The 20,359-nt window shown below is 42.5% G+C and overlaps 2 long non-coding RNA genes across 2 annotated transcripts in view; one reads left to right on the forward strand and one right to left on the reverse strand.

Moving 5' to 3' along the window:
- The window catches only part of LOC138746232 (uncharacterized), a 189,344-nt gene that overhangs the window by 67,976 nt on the left and 101,009 nt on the right, over window positions 1–20,359 (forward strand). The gene's annotated exons all lie outside the window — the stretch shown is intronic.
- LOC138746233 (uncharacterized) overlaps window positions 14,470–20,359 on the reverse strand; it is a 28,276-nt gene continuing 22,386 nt past the window's right edge. The window contains exon 3 of the long non-coding RNA XR_011346813.1: window positions 14,470–16,670. This is a non-coding gene — a long non-coding RNA (uncharacterized lncRNA). The remainder of the gene's footprint in view (window positions 16,671–20,359) is intronic.

Below are 20,359 nucleotides of genomic sequence, written 5' to 3' on the forward strand. Positions count from 1 at the left end.
TAAGGTCTCTTACCTTGCACATTATTACTAAATATTATTGTTCCCTGTATTGCACAGTCAGTTTGTTTACATTTATTTCATTGTTTATATTTTAAATTTTTTTTTATTTAGTTTTAGACATACAGCACGGTAATAGGTTATTTTGGCCCATGAGTCTTTGCCACCCAATTTACCTACAATCCCCTCTACATTTCGAACAATGGAAGGAAACTGGAACCCCCAGGGAAAACCCATGCAGACACGGGGAGAACATACAAACTCCTTACAGACAGCGTGGGATTTGAACCCTGGTCCCAATCGCTGGTGCTGTAGTGGTGTTGCACTAACTGCTATGCCAACCTCTCTTTTGCATATGCATCTTTTTCTTCAGTACAGTCTATACAACCAACAAATAGAAACTCTGCCTGGACCGCAGGAAAAAAGAACGTCAGAGTTGTATGCAAGGTCATATATGCACTCTTGGCAATAAATTTGAACTTTGAACCCTGAAACTTCCTCCAATCTTTAAATCCTCTGAGATTTATGCACTCATTTCATTTTGGCCTTGATCATCCCTAAGCAGTTCCACAATTAGTAAAGCTTCTGAATTAATTCCCTTTAACATGCCTGGCCATGTTGCATGTGAATAAAGGGGAACTAGTGGATGTACTAGATTTTTAAATGGCATTAAAGTGATGTATCAAAGGTGATGTGGAAAATAATAGTGGATGATATAGTATTGGCATGGATGGAGGTTTGGCTGATAGGAAACAATATAGGCAGCTATAATGCAAATAAAGATAAGCTTTGTTAAATCCGCTGATGATGTGAAAATAAGAAGGACCATAAATTGTGAAGAGGACGTACAAAGGGATAGAGATAGGCTAAGTGAATGGGCAAAGGTCTGGCAAGTGGGAAAACAGGAAATTATCCATTTTGGAGGAAAATAAGATCAAAAAGCATTTAAACTGAATAGTAAATGATTGCAGTGAGGTGTCAAGGGATCTGGATGTCCCACAGCAGCTATTCTCAACTTTTGTTTTCAGCTATGGGCCACCTAGGACTCTGCTCAATGTTTATGGGCCCCCTTCCCTGAGAAGTAGTCAAGTTTTGATTTCTTCCGTACTTCTCTCCTACCAACTACATAAAATAAAGCACAAATATTACGTGAGTTGTGAAGAAAGCAAGGCTTTTACTTATATGTGCTGTGGCTCCCCCAGGGGGTGGGGTTAAGAATGAGTGTCCGACCACATGCTTTGCCAAAGTATGCATGCGCCACAAGCAAGTAATAGAGTGAGCAGAATATCATTTGGTCCTAGGAAAATTGAAGAGTTGAGAGATTATGCTTTGCTGAGACTGCATTTGGAGGACTGTGTATGGTGTTGGTCTCCTTGTTGAAGGAAGAATGATGAGGTAGTTTGAGCGGTTCAAAGAAGGTTTATTGAAATGATGGAGCAAACAATGAAAATCTGGAGGAGCTCATGGGTAGAAATGGTCAGTCACCGTTTCATGTCGGGATCTTTATTGAGACTAAACCAGGACAGGGCAATGTCAAGAATATCAAAGGGGGAAAATGATGAAAATAGCCCCTTGAATGGCAGGTTGCCTTATTGGGGGCAGGTTGGACTGCAGTTGACTTGATAAAAGGTTTAAGATCCAGAGTATTTTTTTCCTTTTGAGGGAAAATCTAAAACTCAGTCTGAGTTTAAAAATTAAGGAGCCACCCATGTGAATCAGAGATGAGGCATGTTTTGGTCCCTCAGAGGACTGTGAAGAATTCTTCAAAGGGCAGTAAAAAGGAAGTCTTTGAATATTTTAAAACAGTAGCTAAATAGCTAAGGTGATAAAAAGGTGGCAGAGGATAGCCGTTTTGAAATGTACTGGGGGTGCAGGTTAATAGGGGGTGTAGGTTAATAGGGGGTGTAAGTTGGGTGACACAGACTCTTGGGCCAAAATGTCCTGTTACTGTGCTGTATGTCCACATTGTAAATTAAATAAAAGATGAGAATTTGGATCAGCCGTGATCTTATCAAATGATGAAAGAGAATGGAGGGTCTGAAGGGCTGACTCCTTCGCCCAATTGCTTATGTTCATATGTAACTAGGCCTTACTCTTTTAACATCCTTTGAAAGCTAACTCTTTGTGCTTTAGTTCACCTATATTTTGATCAGTGTTCTCAAGTCCCTCAACTGTTTAACATGCTCTTAAAACTTCCTTCACCCAATGGTGAGCAGAATTCACGTAGCACCTCATCGTTGGTGAGTGTTTTGGGATGGCTTGAAAGAAATGCTACCGAACTGCAAATGAAACAGGAAACGTCTGCAGACTCTGTGATTGTAGCTAAACACAAAGGTGCTGGAGGAACTCAGCAGGTCTCGTACCCTCCATAGGAGGTGAAGATATGTAATTAATGTTTCAGGCCTGAGCCCTTTGACAAGGTATGAGTAGAGAACAGGTAGGTGCCTGAATAAAACTGCTGGGGGAAGAGGGAAGAAAGGAGAGAGGACTGGCAAAAGGCCATACTTGGATATGAATAGGAGGGCAAGAGAGAAAAGCTGATTGGTTGAGGTGGGCGGCTCTGCGAATGCAAAACTGAAGGAGATAAAGGGATAGGGAAAGAGAGAAAGAAGCCAAGCTAGAGAAAGGAGAGAGGAAGAGCTAATGGATATCAGAGAAGTAGATGTTAATGTTATCTGGTGCCCAGACAGGGTGTTTTTCCTCTAATATGCAGGAGGTCTCAGTTTATCAGGGCACGAGGTCACAGACAGACATGTCGGCGTGGGAGTGGGATGCAGAATTCAAATGGTTGGCCACTGGGAGATCCTGGTCATTTATACGGACAGAGCCAAGATGCTCAATGAGGCAATCTCCGAGCCCGCGTATAGTCTCTCCAATGTAGAGGAGACCACAACGGGGCCACCAGATGCAGTAGATGGCCCCCGCTGATTCACAGGTGAAGTATTGTTTCACTTGGAAGGACTGTTGGGGCCCCGAATGGTGGTGAGGGAGGAAGTTGTATATTAACTACAGAAATGGATGTCTTGTTTCCTTCTGTTATTTCACTTAGATGGCTCCTTATGTGACTTGCTGACATGTTTCAAAGTTCAAATTTACATATATGACATCACATACTTTCTGTGTAATATGTTTGTGTATAACATTCAATGCAAACCACATGGAAGTTTCCAGCATGTTAAACTCTCAAACATCACTTGTCCTTATTTGTAACACTATGAAAGGGTCAACGCTACGCTTTGTGGTGGGATTCATTTGTATTGTAACCCACACATCTAGTTGTTCTTTGTTTTTTCCAGGGAGGTTGAGCATATGTTCTGTGGTTAAAGGTGGAGCTTTGCAAATGATCTTGTGATCTGCAAACTCGTGACATACGTCCTAGCCACGAGTTAGAAAGTTTTTTGCTCAATAGTCTTAGCGGGCTTTGAATACTCCCAAGTTAATTTTCCAGCAATTTCTAGTCCATTACTAGATTAATGGTGAAATTAATGATGATCAGATGATAAGGAAGTTACTCTTTGAGTTTGAACATAGCACCTACTCAGAGTTCAGCAAGAAAGTCAGCAGATGCTATGATTGTAGTTTCCACAAAAATGCTGGAGAAACTCAGCAAATCACCTTCATCAAGGGATGAGCAAAAGCAGACAGGCACTTGGATAAAATGGTGGGGCAAAGGGGCAGGGGGAGAAGCACAGGCCTGCAGACAAGAGGTCATAGGTGGATATGAGTGGGAGGGCCCTGGAGAAAAAAGCGAGTAGTGATAGGGGAGGGGTTAGCTCTGTGAATGGAGAGGGAAGGGGATGGAGAGCTGCAGGGATGGAGAAGAGAGGGAGATAGGGGGAGTGTGCCTATCGGAAACCAAAGAAGTCGATATTAATGCCATGTGGGTAGGGATCTCCCAGTGGCCAACTATTTCATTTCCATGCCCCACCACCCTCTCCCTGCACCGACATGTCTGACCAAGGCCACCTAACCAAAGCCACACAACATAATTCATCTGGACTCCTCCAAGTTACAGGTGGCCTTGGTTAGGCATGTCGGTGAAGGGGCGGGGTGGGGGGGGGTGCGTGGAAATGAAGTAATTGGCCATTGTTGTGGACAGAGATTACTTTCAGTTTCATTGGGAACTGTACTCTTACCAAGCGTACTAAGTGCAGAATTTGCACTTAATTTTGGTCCTGAGAATCAAAATGGAGAGATTTTTAATGCATTACTACAGACTGTGACCCCTGAGGTCACAGTATAAAAGGAAGCCATTCATTCTACCTTGTCTGACCTAGTTAATTACACTGGACTATGAAGATTTTTCTTCCTAAACACATTTAGGTGTATTTTATGGATTCTGGGCTGTCAATCACGAGAATCTTCTTAAAATTTTCCTATCACATACTCTTTTTTTTTAAGATATAATCTATGTTTGTGACTTCCTGTCATATTTTAAGACTACTTCAGTCATACATAACCATGAGGTGCAACACGCCATTGAAAATTAATTTTCTGCATTCGCACTTGGACTTCTTCCCTACTGATCATGGTTTCACCAGGACATTGCAACCATGGAAAAACGAAATCAGTGCAACTGGAATCCATCAACACTGGCCGACTGTTGTTGGACACTGACACAAGAGGCATCAGATGCTGAGTACAAATGAAAATCAGCGGCAAAACATTTTTAGGTCAGCATCAATATGCTTTTAACGTGCTAAATTCAATTAAAGTTGGTTTAATGTTTCTCCAACTTTCTACATGATACAGAAAATCTGAAATTCAGCTTGATGTTGTCTATCATATTCCCCAATTTATTTTCAGGAAGAAAATCTTGTGAAAAAAATTGTTGTCCAGTGTTATTGACTGATTAATGTCATGAGTTCAGAATAACACAAAGTGTAAATTAGTCATTTATGAAATATAATATTGTGGGGAATTTATTCACAATGAGATAAATGAGCAAATACCTGTAATCATCTTTTGTTCCTGGTGGTGGAGAGATTGACATTAGTCTGGACAAGGGAGAACCTCACATTGCTCCCCCTCCCATCCCACCTCCAGTGCAACTGTGAATATTTATTTATCTGTCCTTTTATATTTATTATTTCTTTTTCTGTCTCATGGTTCATGATGTTAATTTAACTTATAAATTATTGTTGGGCGTCAACAACTCTGAGCATCTATCCTGGAGCCTCCGTGTCGATGCCATCATGAAGAAGGTTCTCCTGCGGCTATGCTTCATGAATGAGAAGATTCAGTATGTCACCAAAGACTCGAAAACTTCCACAGGTGTACTGTGGAGAGCATTCTGGCTGGTTACATCACTGTCTGGTATAGAGGAAGCCAAGCTCAGGACCAGAAAAAAACTCCAGAGGGTTGTTAACTCGGCCTGCGATATCATGGGCACCAGACTTCAATCCATCAAGGACATCTATAAGAGATGGCATCTTAAGAAAGCAGTCTCTATCCTCAAGGATCTCACCACCCAGGCCATGCCCTCTTCACTCTGCTACCATCGGGAAGGAGGAGCAGGGAGCCTGAAGACAAGCACTCGGGGCACAAGGACAGTTTCTCCCCTGCTGCCATCAGATTCCTGAATGATCAATGAACCACAGACATTGTGACTTTTCGTGCACTATTTTTATTTATTGTTGTCAGGTGGTTTATAGAAATGTTTCCACTCCGACGCTGCTGCAAAACAACAAATTTTGTGACTTGTTCATAACAATAAATTCTGATTTTGTTGGTGTATCTTATGTACCTGTGTAGCTGCAACGAGAAACAATTTCAGTGCATGCATACAGAAAGCGATCCACCTGGGCAGGTAAATAGGTTCTTAAACTGTTATTTGGAAAGATAGGTGTGCTCCCCATCCCATTTAGGATTGCACCAGATATTGCACTTGAGTCACTGAAGAAGGGCCTAAGCCCATAGTTTTCAGAGAGGCAGCACTTACCAATTCTACAATGCTAACTTTCAAAACTTTATGAATTCTACTAAAGGCACACTGGGACGCTTTGAAGAAATGATAGAATGCTTTTCAATGTGGGTTGTTTTGACTAGACTGATAACTATCTCCACCTTTCGTGAACTTTCTTGGAATCATTTCCACTACAGCAGATATAAAAGAGCCACTTCCTGTATCAGCATCAATCTCTGTGACTTACAGTGAATGGTGTAATTCGCTATTGGAAGAAGGGAATGCGTGAAGTTCGGATAAATTCTAATGTGAGCAGAGGGAAAATGAGATTTATGGCTTCATTGCTTTATGATTCAGAGCAGCAGAGCAAAATTTATTGGTGACTTTCGAGAGAGATCGGATGGATGATTGGCTGCTACGAGATGAACTGGGCTAGAAGGACAATGATGGGGCAAATTGCCTCTCCATTGTCTGATTCTACGATGTTCCAAAGTGCAACATGGACCAGCAAAATAAATGAACCGAATCGTTTATAGTCATGTGTACAGGCTCAGTGAAAAAATAACCATACAGCGATGGTACAAACACACATTGTGGTCTGTTTTCCCTCTGTCTCCTTCCCAGAGCCAAAATTAATTCTCAACTTTCCTCTTATCATATTTAATTAACACCTTTTGTCTGTTGGTTTGGGCCCTCCCCCCCCCCCCCCCCCCCCCCACCCCAGGCCTTTATTCAGATGCATTCCTGTTTTTGCTTACACTGTACCTTGAAGAAGGACTCAGGCCCAAATGACAGTAATATATCTTTACCTCCTATGAAGACTGCAAGACCGGCTGAGCTCCTCCAGCATTTCTGTGTGTTTTTACTACAATCACAGTGTCAGCAGACTTTTGTATTTCACTCTAAATCAACTACTTTGTTTCATTTCAAATGATCCATGTCTTGGAGACCAAAAAAAGTCAGTGAGATAAAAAAATGGATATTGGGACCTCTATCATCCACAATTTCCACAAATTGTTGACTTTGAAATCAGGAACAGTGTCTAGAACTGTGAATATTTATCCTTTTATTTATCTCATTGCATGTTGTGATAATTTAAATTTTATTTTTGTTGTTGGAGCAACTTGTGTACCCTGAGTGACTGCAGCAAGTAAGCAATTCATCTGTTTATTGTATTCATCCACAGGACAATAAACTCTCACCTCACCAACTAGAAATTTGTTCCCAGTAATCAAATAAGATACTATTTATTGTCAGGTAATATTACTGTGGTGGTTATGAGGTATTACACCACTGTAATAACTGTATGTACTGGTCTGGTCCACCCCTTCCGAGGAGATTCCCCAATAAAAGTCCCGACCCAAGACCTTGACCCCAAACACTTCCTGCTCGGATCCAGGCCAAATGCTCTCTGAGTCCAAGCTAACGTCTAAGCTAATAAAAGCCTTTTGGCTCCGATCTACTGCCTCATGAAGTCACTTGATTGCCCAACAATTACACAAAATTGCCTTTAGTCTGCCATAAGGCAGACAAAGGGTCACCATTAATGTCCCTTCACAGTCACAGAGAGTCCATGGATTCACCTCCAGCATTGCTGCAACTTCTGTACCTGCACAGACCATTGGAAACCTGAGCTACGGATCCAAACCTCCAACATGATGAGGAAACCTTCAGCCCTTCAGAAGCCCTTCTTACCCTCAGCACCCTATCGAGTCCTGGTCCTGATACCTGGTTCTCATGAGCCAGTCTCCAGATGACCGCAGCCTGGTGTGAGTCCTTAGGCCTCAAGTTGCCAGTAGCCCTCAGCATGTGTGGGTTCCTCGCCGCAAGTTGCCAACAACACCTCACTGCCTGTGGGTGTCCAGGCACAGAGCCCCTCGCTGGTCTACCACCATGGTCACTGTCTTTGGGATCATCTCCTCTGCTTCTCTTTCTCAGTAGTGGGGGTGTGGGGTGGGGGGGGGAGGGGGGAATTGTTTTACTTGTTACTGGTGGCCTGTGCCAGTCCACTGCTTTCCCAGAGACCATCTTGGGCTCCGCGGTCATATTATTTTAAATAAAACACCTTTGGGACCTTTAACAGGCTGTTTAAAGGGTGTAAACGGCAATAGGTGCACATTGTATCAGCTTCAGTAGTCAATGTTCTACCTCAAATTGATTGCATTGTATTTCAGTGCAGAGTATAATGTGGTCATATAATGCTACAAATCAGGGATGAATTTCTGGGTAACGATTTCTAAATCTGAGAGCAGAAGGGGTTTCATAGGCTTTAATGATCAATACTTAAGAGGACTGCAGTAAAACATGAAAGTCTGCAGACACTATTGGTTGAAGTAAAAACACGATGCGGGAGAAACTCGCGGTATCCTTTATACAGCAAAGATAAAGGTACCGAAGCAATGTTTCAGCTTGAGCCCTTTATCATACCGTGAAGGTTTCGGGCTCAAGCCCGATACATTGGTGATGTATCTTTATCTTTGCTGTATAAAGTGCACTGTTTGACCTGCTGAGTTTCTCCAACATTGTATTTTTACTTAACAGGACAGGAGCAGATTATGTAATAAACTGGCTGAATAGTCATGTGGCGGGTAAATGAATTTCAACACTGTTAAACATGAGCTATTTCACCCTGGGAAGAAAAAGGAGAGCTTGTATAACTTCGAAAATAGAATTGTCATGGATTGGAGGTGCGTCGAGATCTGGAAATACAAATATACAAATCACTAAAAGTCAGTTAATGAGGCTATAAAGAAATCATGTCAAACGTTGAAGTTTATTTCTAAAAGGAGAGAACTGAACATAGTGAAGTTATGTTAAAGCTGTATTGAATTTTGGTCAGACCACACTTAGCGTACTGTTTACAATTATGGCTGTCGTATTACAGAGAATCTGTAAAGGAACTGAAAAATAAACTTGCCAAAAATATATGACTATTACCTACCAGGGAAGTATAACCAAACCTGTCATTTTGTGATTTCTTCGTGTAAAGGGTATGGCCGTTGACATCAAGGCCTGTTTTTATTACCTATTCTACTTGCCTTTGAACTGAGTGACTTACTACATTATTTTGAAGTGCATTTAACTCACTTGTTAGCCACACTGGACAGTGAGGATAGATGATTAAACAAAAATGCTGGAGAAACTCAGCAAGTCATGCAACATGCTTTATGTAAAGATACATAACCAATATTTCCAGCCTGAGTTCTTCATCAAAGTATGAGCAAAGAGCTGGCAGGCATCTGAATAAGGTGGGGGGTGGGGGGGGAAGGGCAGGGATGGAGCACAGGCCCACAGGTAACAAGTCATAGGCGGATATGTGGGGGAGGGTGTAAGGGAAAAAATGGTGGTGGGAAGTGATAGGGGAAGGGGAGATGTCTCTGTGAATGGAGAGGGACGGGGGTGGGGAGCTGGAGGAAAGAAGGCAGAGGGATGGGGAAGAGAGGGAGAATGGGGAGTGGGCTAGCAGAAACCAGAGAAGTCAATGCTAATGCCATTGGAGGCTGCCCAGATGGAATATTAGATATTGCTCCTCCAATTTATGGGTAACTTAGTTTGGCCCATGCATGATACCATGGACAGACGTGTCGGCACAGGAGTGGGGCGCAGAATTGAAATGGTTGGCTTCTGGGAGATCCCTGTCATTGAAGCAGACAGAGCAGAGGTGCTCAACAAAACGATCCCCCAGTCTGCAAAAATGTTTGAGGATAGATTTCTTCTTCCAAAGAACATTTGTGAGCTGAAAGATATTTCACAATAATCCAGTAGTTTCATGGTTGGGATTAAATAAAATAGTCTGCAGATGTTAGGGTGGAGTACAATAGTGGGACAGATGTGGTGGCCAAGGACAGATGTGGGTGGGTGGTTAGGTGGGTGGGTGGAGCGAGACTGCTATTGGTGGGTGGGTGGAGTGGGTTAGGTGTGGGTGGGTTGAACCATGAATTCAGATCAAGTGGCTGAGCTGTGAGCAGTGAGTGGAGCGTAGCCAGAAGAATGGGCAAGGTGGGTGGGAAGTGAGAAGGGAGGCAGTGGGAAGGCATGGCTGAGGCTGAGCCCAAGTGTGAAGGAGTGCGTTAGAGGCATCACATCACATAGATGTCTTCAATGTACAGGAGGTCAGTGCCTGTGATGGACTTGGTAAGATTTGCCTCTTTCTGTAGCCTTCTGCATTCATCGGCACTCGTTCCCAAACCAGGCTGTGATGCAACCAGCCAGTATTCAGTACATCTGTAAAAGTTTGATAGAGCATTCATCAAACATGCCTCTTCTCCAGAGGCTACTAAGAAAGTCGAGATGTCAGTGTGCCTTCTTCATGATTGCCTCAATGTGCTGGTCCAAGGAGAGATCCTCTGATGTATAGATCTCCAGGAACTTGAAGCTACTAACCCATCCCACCAATGAAGTCAGGTGCTTGGCATCTCAACCTCCCCTTCCAAAGTCCATAATAAGCAGGGAACCAAGCACTCAGCCTTGAGTTGTCCCTGTGTTGATGGTCAATGAAGAGGAGATGGGTGTTGCTAATCTACATTGATTGGGGTCTTCTGATGAGAAAGTCGAGGATCCAGTTGTAAAGGGAGGAACTGAGTCCCAGATTCCTGAGTGTATTTTTTTTAGTTTTGATGGTTTGCAGGTGTGAAACGCTGAACAGCAAACAGGGGTTGAGTTCAATACACAAATGAGCTGGAGAAACTCAGACAGGTCCATAGGAAGTAAAGGGTAACCAATATTTTGTGCCTGATCTCTTAATTGACAATAATGAGATACAAGTTAGCCCAGAAACAGGAAGGAAATCCTGTGTTCTCCAGGAAATGATATGTTCTCCAAGTGAACACACTGGAATGCACAAGGAAGGAGGAGCAGGAGTAAGATCACAAGATATTGGAGCAGATGTAGGCCCATCGCCTCTGCTCCGCCATTCTAATCATGAGCTGATCTATCCAGCCACTCAGCCCCACTCCCCCGCCTTCTCCTCATAATCCTTGATGGCCTGACTAATCGAACACTTGTCAATCTCTGCCATAAATACACCCAACAGGCTCACTTCCACTGTCCTCTGACTAAATAAATCTTTGGCATCTCTGTTTTAAATTGATGCCCTTTTATCCTGGTTTTGTCCTAGACTCCTCTACCATAAGAAGCAACCTTGCCACATCTACTCTGTCCAGGCCTTTCAGCATTCAAAATTTTTCAATGAGGTTCCCCCCTCATCCTTCTGTACTCCAAGTGCAATCCAAGAGCCACAGTCATTCCTCATGTACTAACCATTTCATTCCTGGTATCATTCCAGAAAATCTTCTCCGAACCCTTTCCAATGCCAGCACGTCTTTTCTCAAATAAGGTGGCCAAAACTTGAGATCCTTAAAACCCTGCCCCAATATTCAATATAATCATCTGTGCCACACTCCAATATTCCTCAAATTCTCTGTCCTTCAAATATTTATCTATCTCAGTTGTAAATACTACGAATAAATAAGCCTCCATGCCCCTTTGGAATACAATTCAAAGGGCAGATGGGTCTTTGTTTTTACACATCCTAAAAACAGCCCTGTTGTGATGTGACGCTGGGTGAGCCAAGATGATGTGCTTCAGTTTTCCCACTGCTGGTACTTCTGACTCAGAGGTAATGACCTAACATTGTGTAAATAACGAATTAGCTTGTCAGAAGGATGTGGTTTTAAGACCCATTCCAGAGATTTGAGGACATATTCTCTGCTAGGACTATGTAAGGCTGAGGGCACAGTATAGGTCCTAACTTCAAATTCAATATTCAACAGAGATCCCACTTGTTTTCTGGTAAAACATTCCATCCCACAGTGTTGTTTTGAAAATGAGTTTGGCACTTCCTACATATCTCCCGACCAACACATTGCTAAAATGCTTTTGAATTTTTTGTTCATACGTTGAAGAAGGGCTCAAGCCCGAAGTATTGGTGATGTATCTTTATCTTTGCTATATAAAGGACACTGTTTGACCTGCTGAGTTTCTCCAGTGTTGTGTTTTTACTTCAATCACAGTTTTACACATTGCTAGAACAGTTTTCTCTGTTGTTATTAACTTACTACTCATGAGAGTTGACTCTTATTACAACTATACTTACTCTTCCAAAATGTTCATGAGGCTGTAAAGTGCTTTGAGATATTCTAAGACTGAGTAGGTGGTACAAATTATCCTATCTTTCAAACAATGATCTGAATTGTCAAACACATCTGGTTCACTCACATCCCTTGAGGGAGGAAATCTGTTGCTAGTCTCTTTGTAGGCATTCCTTCAAGGTTAAGGATAATCTGTGTCCATTCCAGTTCTGCGGCTCCAAGTTGGACTCAACGAGAGATTGTGCAGATCGTGACACAAGAGACTGCAGATGGTAGAATCTGGAGGGAAAAAAACAACAAACTGCTGGAGGAACTCAGCAGGTCAGGCAGAATCTATGGAGCAGGAATTGGCAGTTGCGTTTTGGGTCGAGGCCCTGCTTTAGAACTGAGGAAGGAGAGGGAAGACAGGCAATGTTAAAGAGGAGAGGGTGATAGGTGGATCCCACTGTTTCTTCCAGGACACCATCCCTTCCCTACATAGTTCCACGAATCACCTTCCTTCAGCAGCTGTCTCCATTTTTCACCCACACCTGCCACCATTTCTGACCCCCCCCCAATCCTATGTTTACTTTCACCTCTTGTTGTCATCAAACTACACCTCACCCTGCTTCATTTGTCCATCATCCTTAACCTCGCCTCAATCCACATCATTGTCTTCCAACTGCTCCCCACCTGGCTCCATCCGTCCATCATCCTTAACCCCACCTCAATCCACCTATCACTGAGATAATTGCTGAGAAATTAAACTAGTCCGGAAGAGTTTGGTTAAGCATCAAAGGACATATTTTAAATTCAATTTCAGGATCTCAGCATTATGAGCATTTACTGCCCTAATCTTTAATTCCCCTGAGGAAGGGCCCCAACTGAAATGGTGACTGGTTTCTCTTTATACAGCAGCTGCTTGACTGGCTGAATTCTTGCAACGTTTCTTGCTCTTGATTTTTTTTGGAGGAGTGGGTGTTGAATCAGCTCCTTGAACCACTGCTGTGATTCCAATATTGTTGGGTAGGGAGTTCCAGGACATGCACTCAGCAAGAATAAAGAACCAGAGATATTTCCCCACGTATGAATGGTAGTGCCGGCCTTACCATTCTTGGTGGTCAAGCTTCAGAAAATGTGGTTGAACAAATAACAATAATAAATTTATTTTATTTTAATGGTGCAGCACCGTGGTGTAACGGAATGGACAGTCAATTGCAGGACTGTTAGTGTACTGGTTACAGTGCCAACGATCCAGGTTTGAATCTTCTGGCGTCTGTAAGGAGGCCATACGTTCTCCCTGTGTTGGCGTGGGTTTCCTCCAGGTGTTCTTGTTTCCCATGTCCCCCCTTCTCCCCGCCACATTCCAAAGATGTATGGGGTTGGTCAGCTAATTGGTCACATCTGTGTATTTGGGTGGCACAGGCTCATGGGCCAGATGGGCCTGTTTCTGTGCTGTATCTCAAAATTAAAATTTAAAATAAATAAATTCACTCACTCTTGATTTACGAATTAAAGGTGTTAAAATAGTTGAGGAATGCCATGAACAATTGATGTACAACAATCTCCACATTTTCTGGTTTGATTGCACATTAGACTTTTGTTCATTTACATCCTTATCAGCTCTTTGGGAGAGAAGTCTTTGGCTATTAGTAGATGTTTACCTCTCCCTCTGCGGAAGCAGGGAGACCCCCTCAGGAATTATTGCAGTCAGACATGTTTCACTTCTGTTGAAGATTACCATGGTAACATCATTCCTGCCATTAGCTGACATTCCCTCTTTCGTTATGAAATAATGAATTCAGGCCAAAAGTACTTCAAGTTTTATTTTGACATAAAGGAGGCTATTTGGCACATCAAGTCCATGCTTGCTGTCGGAGCCCTCTCATCTGTCCCATGCCCCTGCTTATTTTCCTCTGGATCCTGCTCTTTCTCACTCATGTGTACTCCATTAACCACCCAATCTTCCTGGACCTGGCCTGGGGGTCATTTACAGTGACTATCTAACCCACCAGATTGTTTTGGGGATGTGGGAGAAAATCAGTGACCTTGCACCCAATGTCAGTAAAACTAAGAAATTAATTGTGGACTTCAGGAAGGGGAAGCCAGGAGAACAAAACCAATCCTCATTGAGGGGTACGTGGTGGAAAGAGTAAGAAACTTTGGATTCCTGGGTGTCAACATCTCGGAAGATCTATCCTAGAGCCATCACGATTATACAATCAGGAAGAAGGCTCACCATCAACTATATTGTATTCGTGGGATGATCTCAATCAGATATTAAATAAAATAACAGAAAACAATATACCAAAGAATCCAGAGATCTTTCTCCTAAGTAACATAAAAAATAAAGAATTTGGAATTGACTTGGAAGATGCACAAAAAAGATTTGTCAAGATAGCCCTAGCCGTAGCAAAAAAATGTATTATGTCAACCTGGAAATTGGAAGATAATTTGAAAATACAACAATGGTATATAGAAATGAATAAATGTATTCCATTAGAAAAAATAACATATAGTTTAAGAAATAATATTGAAATATTCGAACAAGTATGGGAGCCGTACATTAAATACAATAGCAAAAACCTACCGGGAACAAACATTACCTAAGTTGATGGAAGGAGAAGAAAAGAAAAGAATGGACTCAGTAGAATTTCTGGTGTATTTTTGTTGAATGACAACATTGTCTGACTGAATTAAAGCAACCTAGATTGTATACCTAAAATGGATGAGAGGGGGGGGGTGGGGGGGTGGCTTGGGAGGAGGGAGTGGGGGGGAGAAAAAATCACTGTAAATGTGTGGAAAAGAAAAAGTGTATATCATGGCTATTGTGATTTATGGTGTGAAAAATAAAATTAAAAAAAAAACTATATTGTATTCGGAGTTTAAGAACATTTGGTATGTCACCAAAGACTCTGCAAATTTCTGCAGGAATATCTGCATTCTGACTGGTTAGATTACTGCATGGTATTGAGGTGCCCACACACAGGACAGGAACAGACTATAGAGGGTTGTAAGCTCAGACAGTGCCAACATTGACATTAGTCTTCAGTCTATTAAGGACATATTTAAGAGAATATGTCTCAAGAAGCAGCTTCTATCATAAGGGTCCTCATCACCCAGGCCATGCCCTCTTCACACTGCTACTATCAGGAAGGATTTCACCCAGCATTTCAAAAGGAGCTTCTTTGAACGATAAAACCATAGAACACTACAGCACAGAAACAGGACCCTTCGGCCCTTCTAGACTGCACTGAACCATTTATTTTGCCTAGTCCCACTGATCTGCACCCAGTCCATAGCCCTCCATACCCCTCCCATTCATCTGTCCAAATGCTTCTTAAATGTTAAAATTAAGCCTGGATTCACCATCTCAGCTGGCAGCTCATTCCACATTCCAAGTGAAGAAGTTCTCCCTAAACTTTTCCCCTTTCACTCAAAACCCATGTCCTCTGGTTTGTATCTCATCTACCATCAGTGGAAAAAGCCTATCTACATTTATTCTGTCTATTTCCTTCATAATTTTGTATACCTCTATCAAATCTCCCCTCATTCTTCTATGTTCCAGGGAATAAAGTCCTAACCTGTTTAACCTTTCCCTATAACTCAGTTCCTGAAATCCAGACAACATCCTGGTAACTCTTCTCTGCACTCTTTAGCATGGTGACAGGCCATTTTGGCCAATGAGTCCGTGCCACCAATTTAGACTCAATTAGCCTACACCCCTGGAATGTTTCAAATGGTGGAAGGAAACCAAAGTCCCCAGGGAAAACCCACATAGACACGGAGAGAATCCTTACAGACAGGAATTGAACCCCTGTCCCAATCGCTGGCTCTGTAAAGGTGTTGTGGTAACTGCTATGCCAACTGTGTCACCCTATCTTTCTACCTTATTGGTATCTTTCCTGTAGTTAAGTGACCAAAACTCTATAGAAATCTCTAAATTTCACCAATGTCTTGTACATCTTTACCATAACATCCCAACTCCTACACTCAATACTTTGATTTATAAGGTCAATATAACAAAAGCTCTCTTTACAACCCTATCCACCTGTGATACCACTTTCAGGGAATTATCTATCTGTATTCTCAGATCCCTCTGTTCTACCTCACTTCTCAGTACCCTGCCATTTACCGCATGGTTTGTCCTTCCAAAATGAAACACCTCACACTTGTTTGCATTAAATTGCATTTACAATTTTTCAGCCCATTTTTCCAGCTGGTCAAGATCCCTCTGCAAGCCTTGAAAATCTTCTTCGCTGTCTACACCACCTCCAATTTTAGTGTCATCTGCAAACATGCTGATCCATTTTACCACATTATCATCCAGATCATTGATGGAGATGACAAACAGCAATGGTCCCAGCATCAATCCTTGAGGCACACCACTAGTCACAAGCCTCCAGTCTGAGAAGTAATCATCCACCACTACTCTCTGGCTTCTCCCGTCCAGCCATTCGGGGTCAGCATCAGAACAAGGGTTAGAGAGTGATCGGGGGCACAGACCCACAGTATTAGAACAGCTCATCATTGAACAGTGGGGCAGAGTTTCTGCTCCAATGTCATATGGCCACATTGCTTTTGATCTGGTCCAGCTAACATTTCCTTCTGGGTCCATCAGTGTGGCTGACTTTTGAAATGGCCATGTCATCTAGGCACAATCAGGGAAGGATATCAAATGCAACTCTAGCATCCACACCCTGTGAATGAACAGAAAAAGATAATCAGTCATCTGCAAATGAGCAATAAAATTAAAGGAACATCTTGAGACTTGACTGGGTCAACGTCAAACGTGTAATAGACATTGTTGACTTTCACACCAACAATGGGTAGTAATCTCATTTCAGTATGAGGAGGTCCACTCCTGAAGTTGCACAGTTTGTATTATAAAATTTGAGTAGCCATCTACGCAATGGCTGCAGTAGCCTATTCCATTTTGTAACATCATGGAGAGGAGCAGGTCCTTCAGCCCAGAGTCTGGACTCACCATCAAGCACCCATATATGTCGGATACCAGGGGCTTTACCGTATAATCTAAATGTAGATTGCACTGATCTATAAGGTGTAGAAAGTTTGCCTTCCATAGTAAGCATCTTTTTCCCAGAGTTGGGGAGTCCAATAGGGATGTGAGGGGCACCTTTATGGCTAAGTACAACAAACTACTGGAGGCAGGTTAAATTATGTTTTAAAAACCTTTCTAGACAGGAAAGATATGAAGGAATTGGAGCCAAACATGGGCAAAGGGGACTTGCTTCTGTAGACAACTTGGTTGGCAAGGACCATGCTGTAAAACTCTATGACCCTGTAAGGTTTATCTATCATTGAAGAGAATAAATGCCCCAGGCTGCGCACGCAGTGAGAACCAGTCAGTGGAGGACATTGCCAACTTATGCCCTGACCTTGCCTTCGTGGAGAGAGGGAAAACAATCCACACAGCCAGCCACCTCATCTTGATGGCTTCGCCTACATCAGTATTCAGTTCTAATTGCGCTGCATCCATCTTTCTGGAGATCAGAGTTAGGCCAACAGAGATCTCTTCCCGGGATTACTCCTCTTGGAACTGGCTTCGTCTCAATAGACTGCCATTTTAAAATCAGGTCACTCTTGTTAGCTTGACCCTGATGCAACTCATGGGTGTGGATGAGGTGCATTTCAAGCAGGCTGTGACTTGGACTCACTCGTAACCTCTGATGCCACTCATAATATTGTGACTGGGTGGGTTAACTCCAGGTATCTTGTAGTTTTACAGCAGCAGGGTGGTGCAGAACAAGCTGCAAAAGTTACCATAACATTACAATCACACAAATAAAAGATTTTTAAAGAGGTGCAGAAAAGAGAGAAAGTGAGTTAGTGGCTGTGGTTCAATGTCTGTTCAGAAATCTGATGGCGGAGGGGAAGAAACTGATTTTGTAAGTTTGGGTGTGTGTCTTCTAGCTCTTTTTTTTGGAATATTTTATTTAATCAACATATATAAGATCATAATAACAAACAGTAACCATAATCTGCACCTCCTTCCTGATGGTAGCAGTGAGAAAGGGCAGAATGGTGTCGAACGTGTTGAGTGTTATTGCAACTGCACTCATTCAGCCAAGTGGAGAGAGAATGTTCCATCACTTGGTGTACGATCTGACGATACTGTACACAAAAATAACTCAATTACATATCATTGGAGAGTTGGGTGTAATTGGGCGGCACGGGCTCACGGGTCAAAAAGGCCTGATACCGTGTTGTATGTCAATTTATTTTTTTAATTAAATTTTAAATTTCAGAACACTTTTTCAACAATCAAACAGCTGCTAGAATATTAATTCCTTTCTTTAACAAACAGTTCTTTGGAGTTTAAGGATCAAAACAGACATCTGGCTCAGCATTATTAGGACAATTTGTTTTGGGAAAGTTAATCAGAATATTTTCCAGCAATGACATCAGTAGACAGAAAAACTCAGTGCTTTCTACAGACTTAGTGTTAATTTTCAACGAATACTCAAACCATTTTCCATTTATTTTACCAATGGTGTACCCTTTCCATTCCCTCATTCCTTGTCAACTTCTTTAAAATATTCCCATTTTGTTAGTAACTTGTCCTGGTCCTTTTCCATCTAAAATATTATCCATCTGAAAGTGAATGCCTGCACTGAATGATGACCCACAGGATACTTACCTGCATACCTTTAACGAATACCCACCCCTGCATGAACTTTGTTCAGGATCATGGTAGGGCCTTGAGCATGTAAATGCCATCAGGTAAGCTAGCCAGAGTGATCCCAACCTGAAAACCAGATGATGCACTCACAGCTGATTGGAGCATACGCCAACTTAAACCCCTGTCAAATTGGACAGCAACTTTGGATGTACCTGCCGCTCTGACGATTTTACTTACAACAGGTTAAGTCAGTCAGAATATCTTACAGCATGTCATCAGTAGACAATTGGACATACAGAAAAATATGGATTTATACGGATTTAGTGTTAATCTTCAATGAGGACTCAGACCATTTTCTATTTGTCATTCAATTGTACCAGTACAACCTGAGGAAACAGCATTCTCTGGTCTATGATGCAGAACAGTCCAATGCATGCGTGCAGACATAACCCATGTATAGACAATTGATACATATATATCGCCTTCCCAAGATCGTGTTATATGGCGAGCTCTCCACTGGCCACCGTGACAGAGGTGCATCAAAGAAGAGGTACAAGGACTGCCTAAAGAAATCTCTTGGTGCCTGCCACATTGACCACCGCCAGTAGGCTGATATCGCCTCAAACCGTGCATCTTGGCGCCTCACAGTTCGGCGGGCAGCAACCTCCTTTGAAGAAGACCGCAGAGCCCACCTCACTGACAAAAGACAAAGGAGGAAAAACCCAACCCCAACCAACCAATTTTCCCTTGCAACCGCTGCAACCGTGTCCGCCTGTCCCGCATCGGACTTGTCAGCCACAAACGAGCCTGCAGCTGACATGGACATTACCCCTCCATAAATCTTTGTCTGCGAAGCCAAGCCAAAGAAGAAAGAAACAAGACACATGTTCATATAATAAAATAAATATTCTTAGTGAATAGTAGAAGTTGATTCTGGCCATTGAAACCCTTGCTGTCCTATTTTACACCCAATTAACCTACCAAACCGGAGCACCCGGGGCAAACCCATGCAGGTCACAGGGAGAACATACAAACCTCTTACAGACAGTGCCAGATTTGAACTGCAAACTGTGCCACATTCAAAGTTTATCAGAAACAGATGAAGAGATACTAAAAGTAATTGAAAAATTTAAAAGAATTAAAGCCCGATGAACATGGAATAGTTTCAAGCAATTAAAACTATTTAAAATCTTTGTTTTTAGAGTGTAAATGACAATAATTAACTTGCTCCCTCAGATCTGTCCATCTCCAATCAAATAAATGGAGTTACTATTCCTGAACCAGGTCAAAATGGGTGCAAAGGTGGAAGTGCTAGAAGAGAGCTACCCTTTTTCTCTGTCTTCTCTCCCAATCACCTCTCAGCTCCTTTCTCTTCTACCCTCCCGTCTGTATCCATCTATGATCTCATCGGTTAGACTGTGCTTCTCCCCCTGCCTCTCCTTCCCTTTTTTCCTCCTCCTCCCCTTACCTTTATATTTCTGGCATCTACCTGCTTTTCCACATTCCTGATGAGGGGCCCAGACCCAAAGCATTGATTACCTTTTACTTCCTATGGGTATTGCGTGACCTGATGAATTTCTCCAGCACTTCTGTGTACTGCAGCGAGAGGCCACTCTGGGAATGGGGGTCTTCTCTTGGTCTCTTCCACAAATAGTGGCAGGCGGGATGATGGTTATTTACACAGTGCTCCTGATGCATAGCCTCAAGGATCTTCATCACCTGGAGTGTTCGTGGGCCAGAGGCTCA

The sequence above is a fragment of the Narcine bancroftii genome, chromosome 11 (genome assembly GCF_036971445.1).
Source record: "Narcine bancroftii isolate sNarBan1 chromosome 11, sNarBan1.hap1, whole genome shotgun sequence".
Classification (NCBI taxonomy): domain Eukaryota; kingdom Metazoa; phylum Chordata; class Chondrichthyes; order Torpediniformes; family Narcinidae; genus Narcine; species Narcine bancroftii.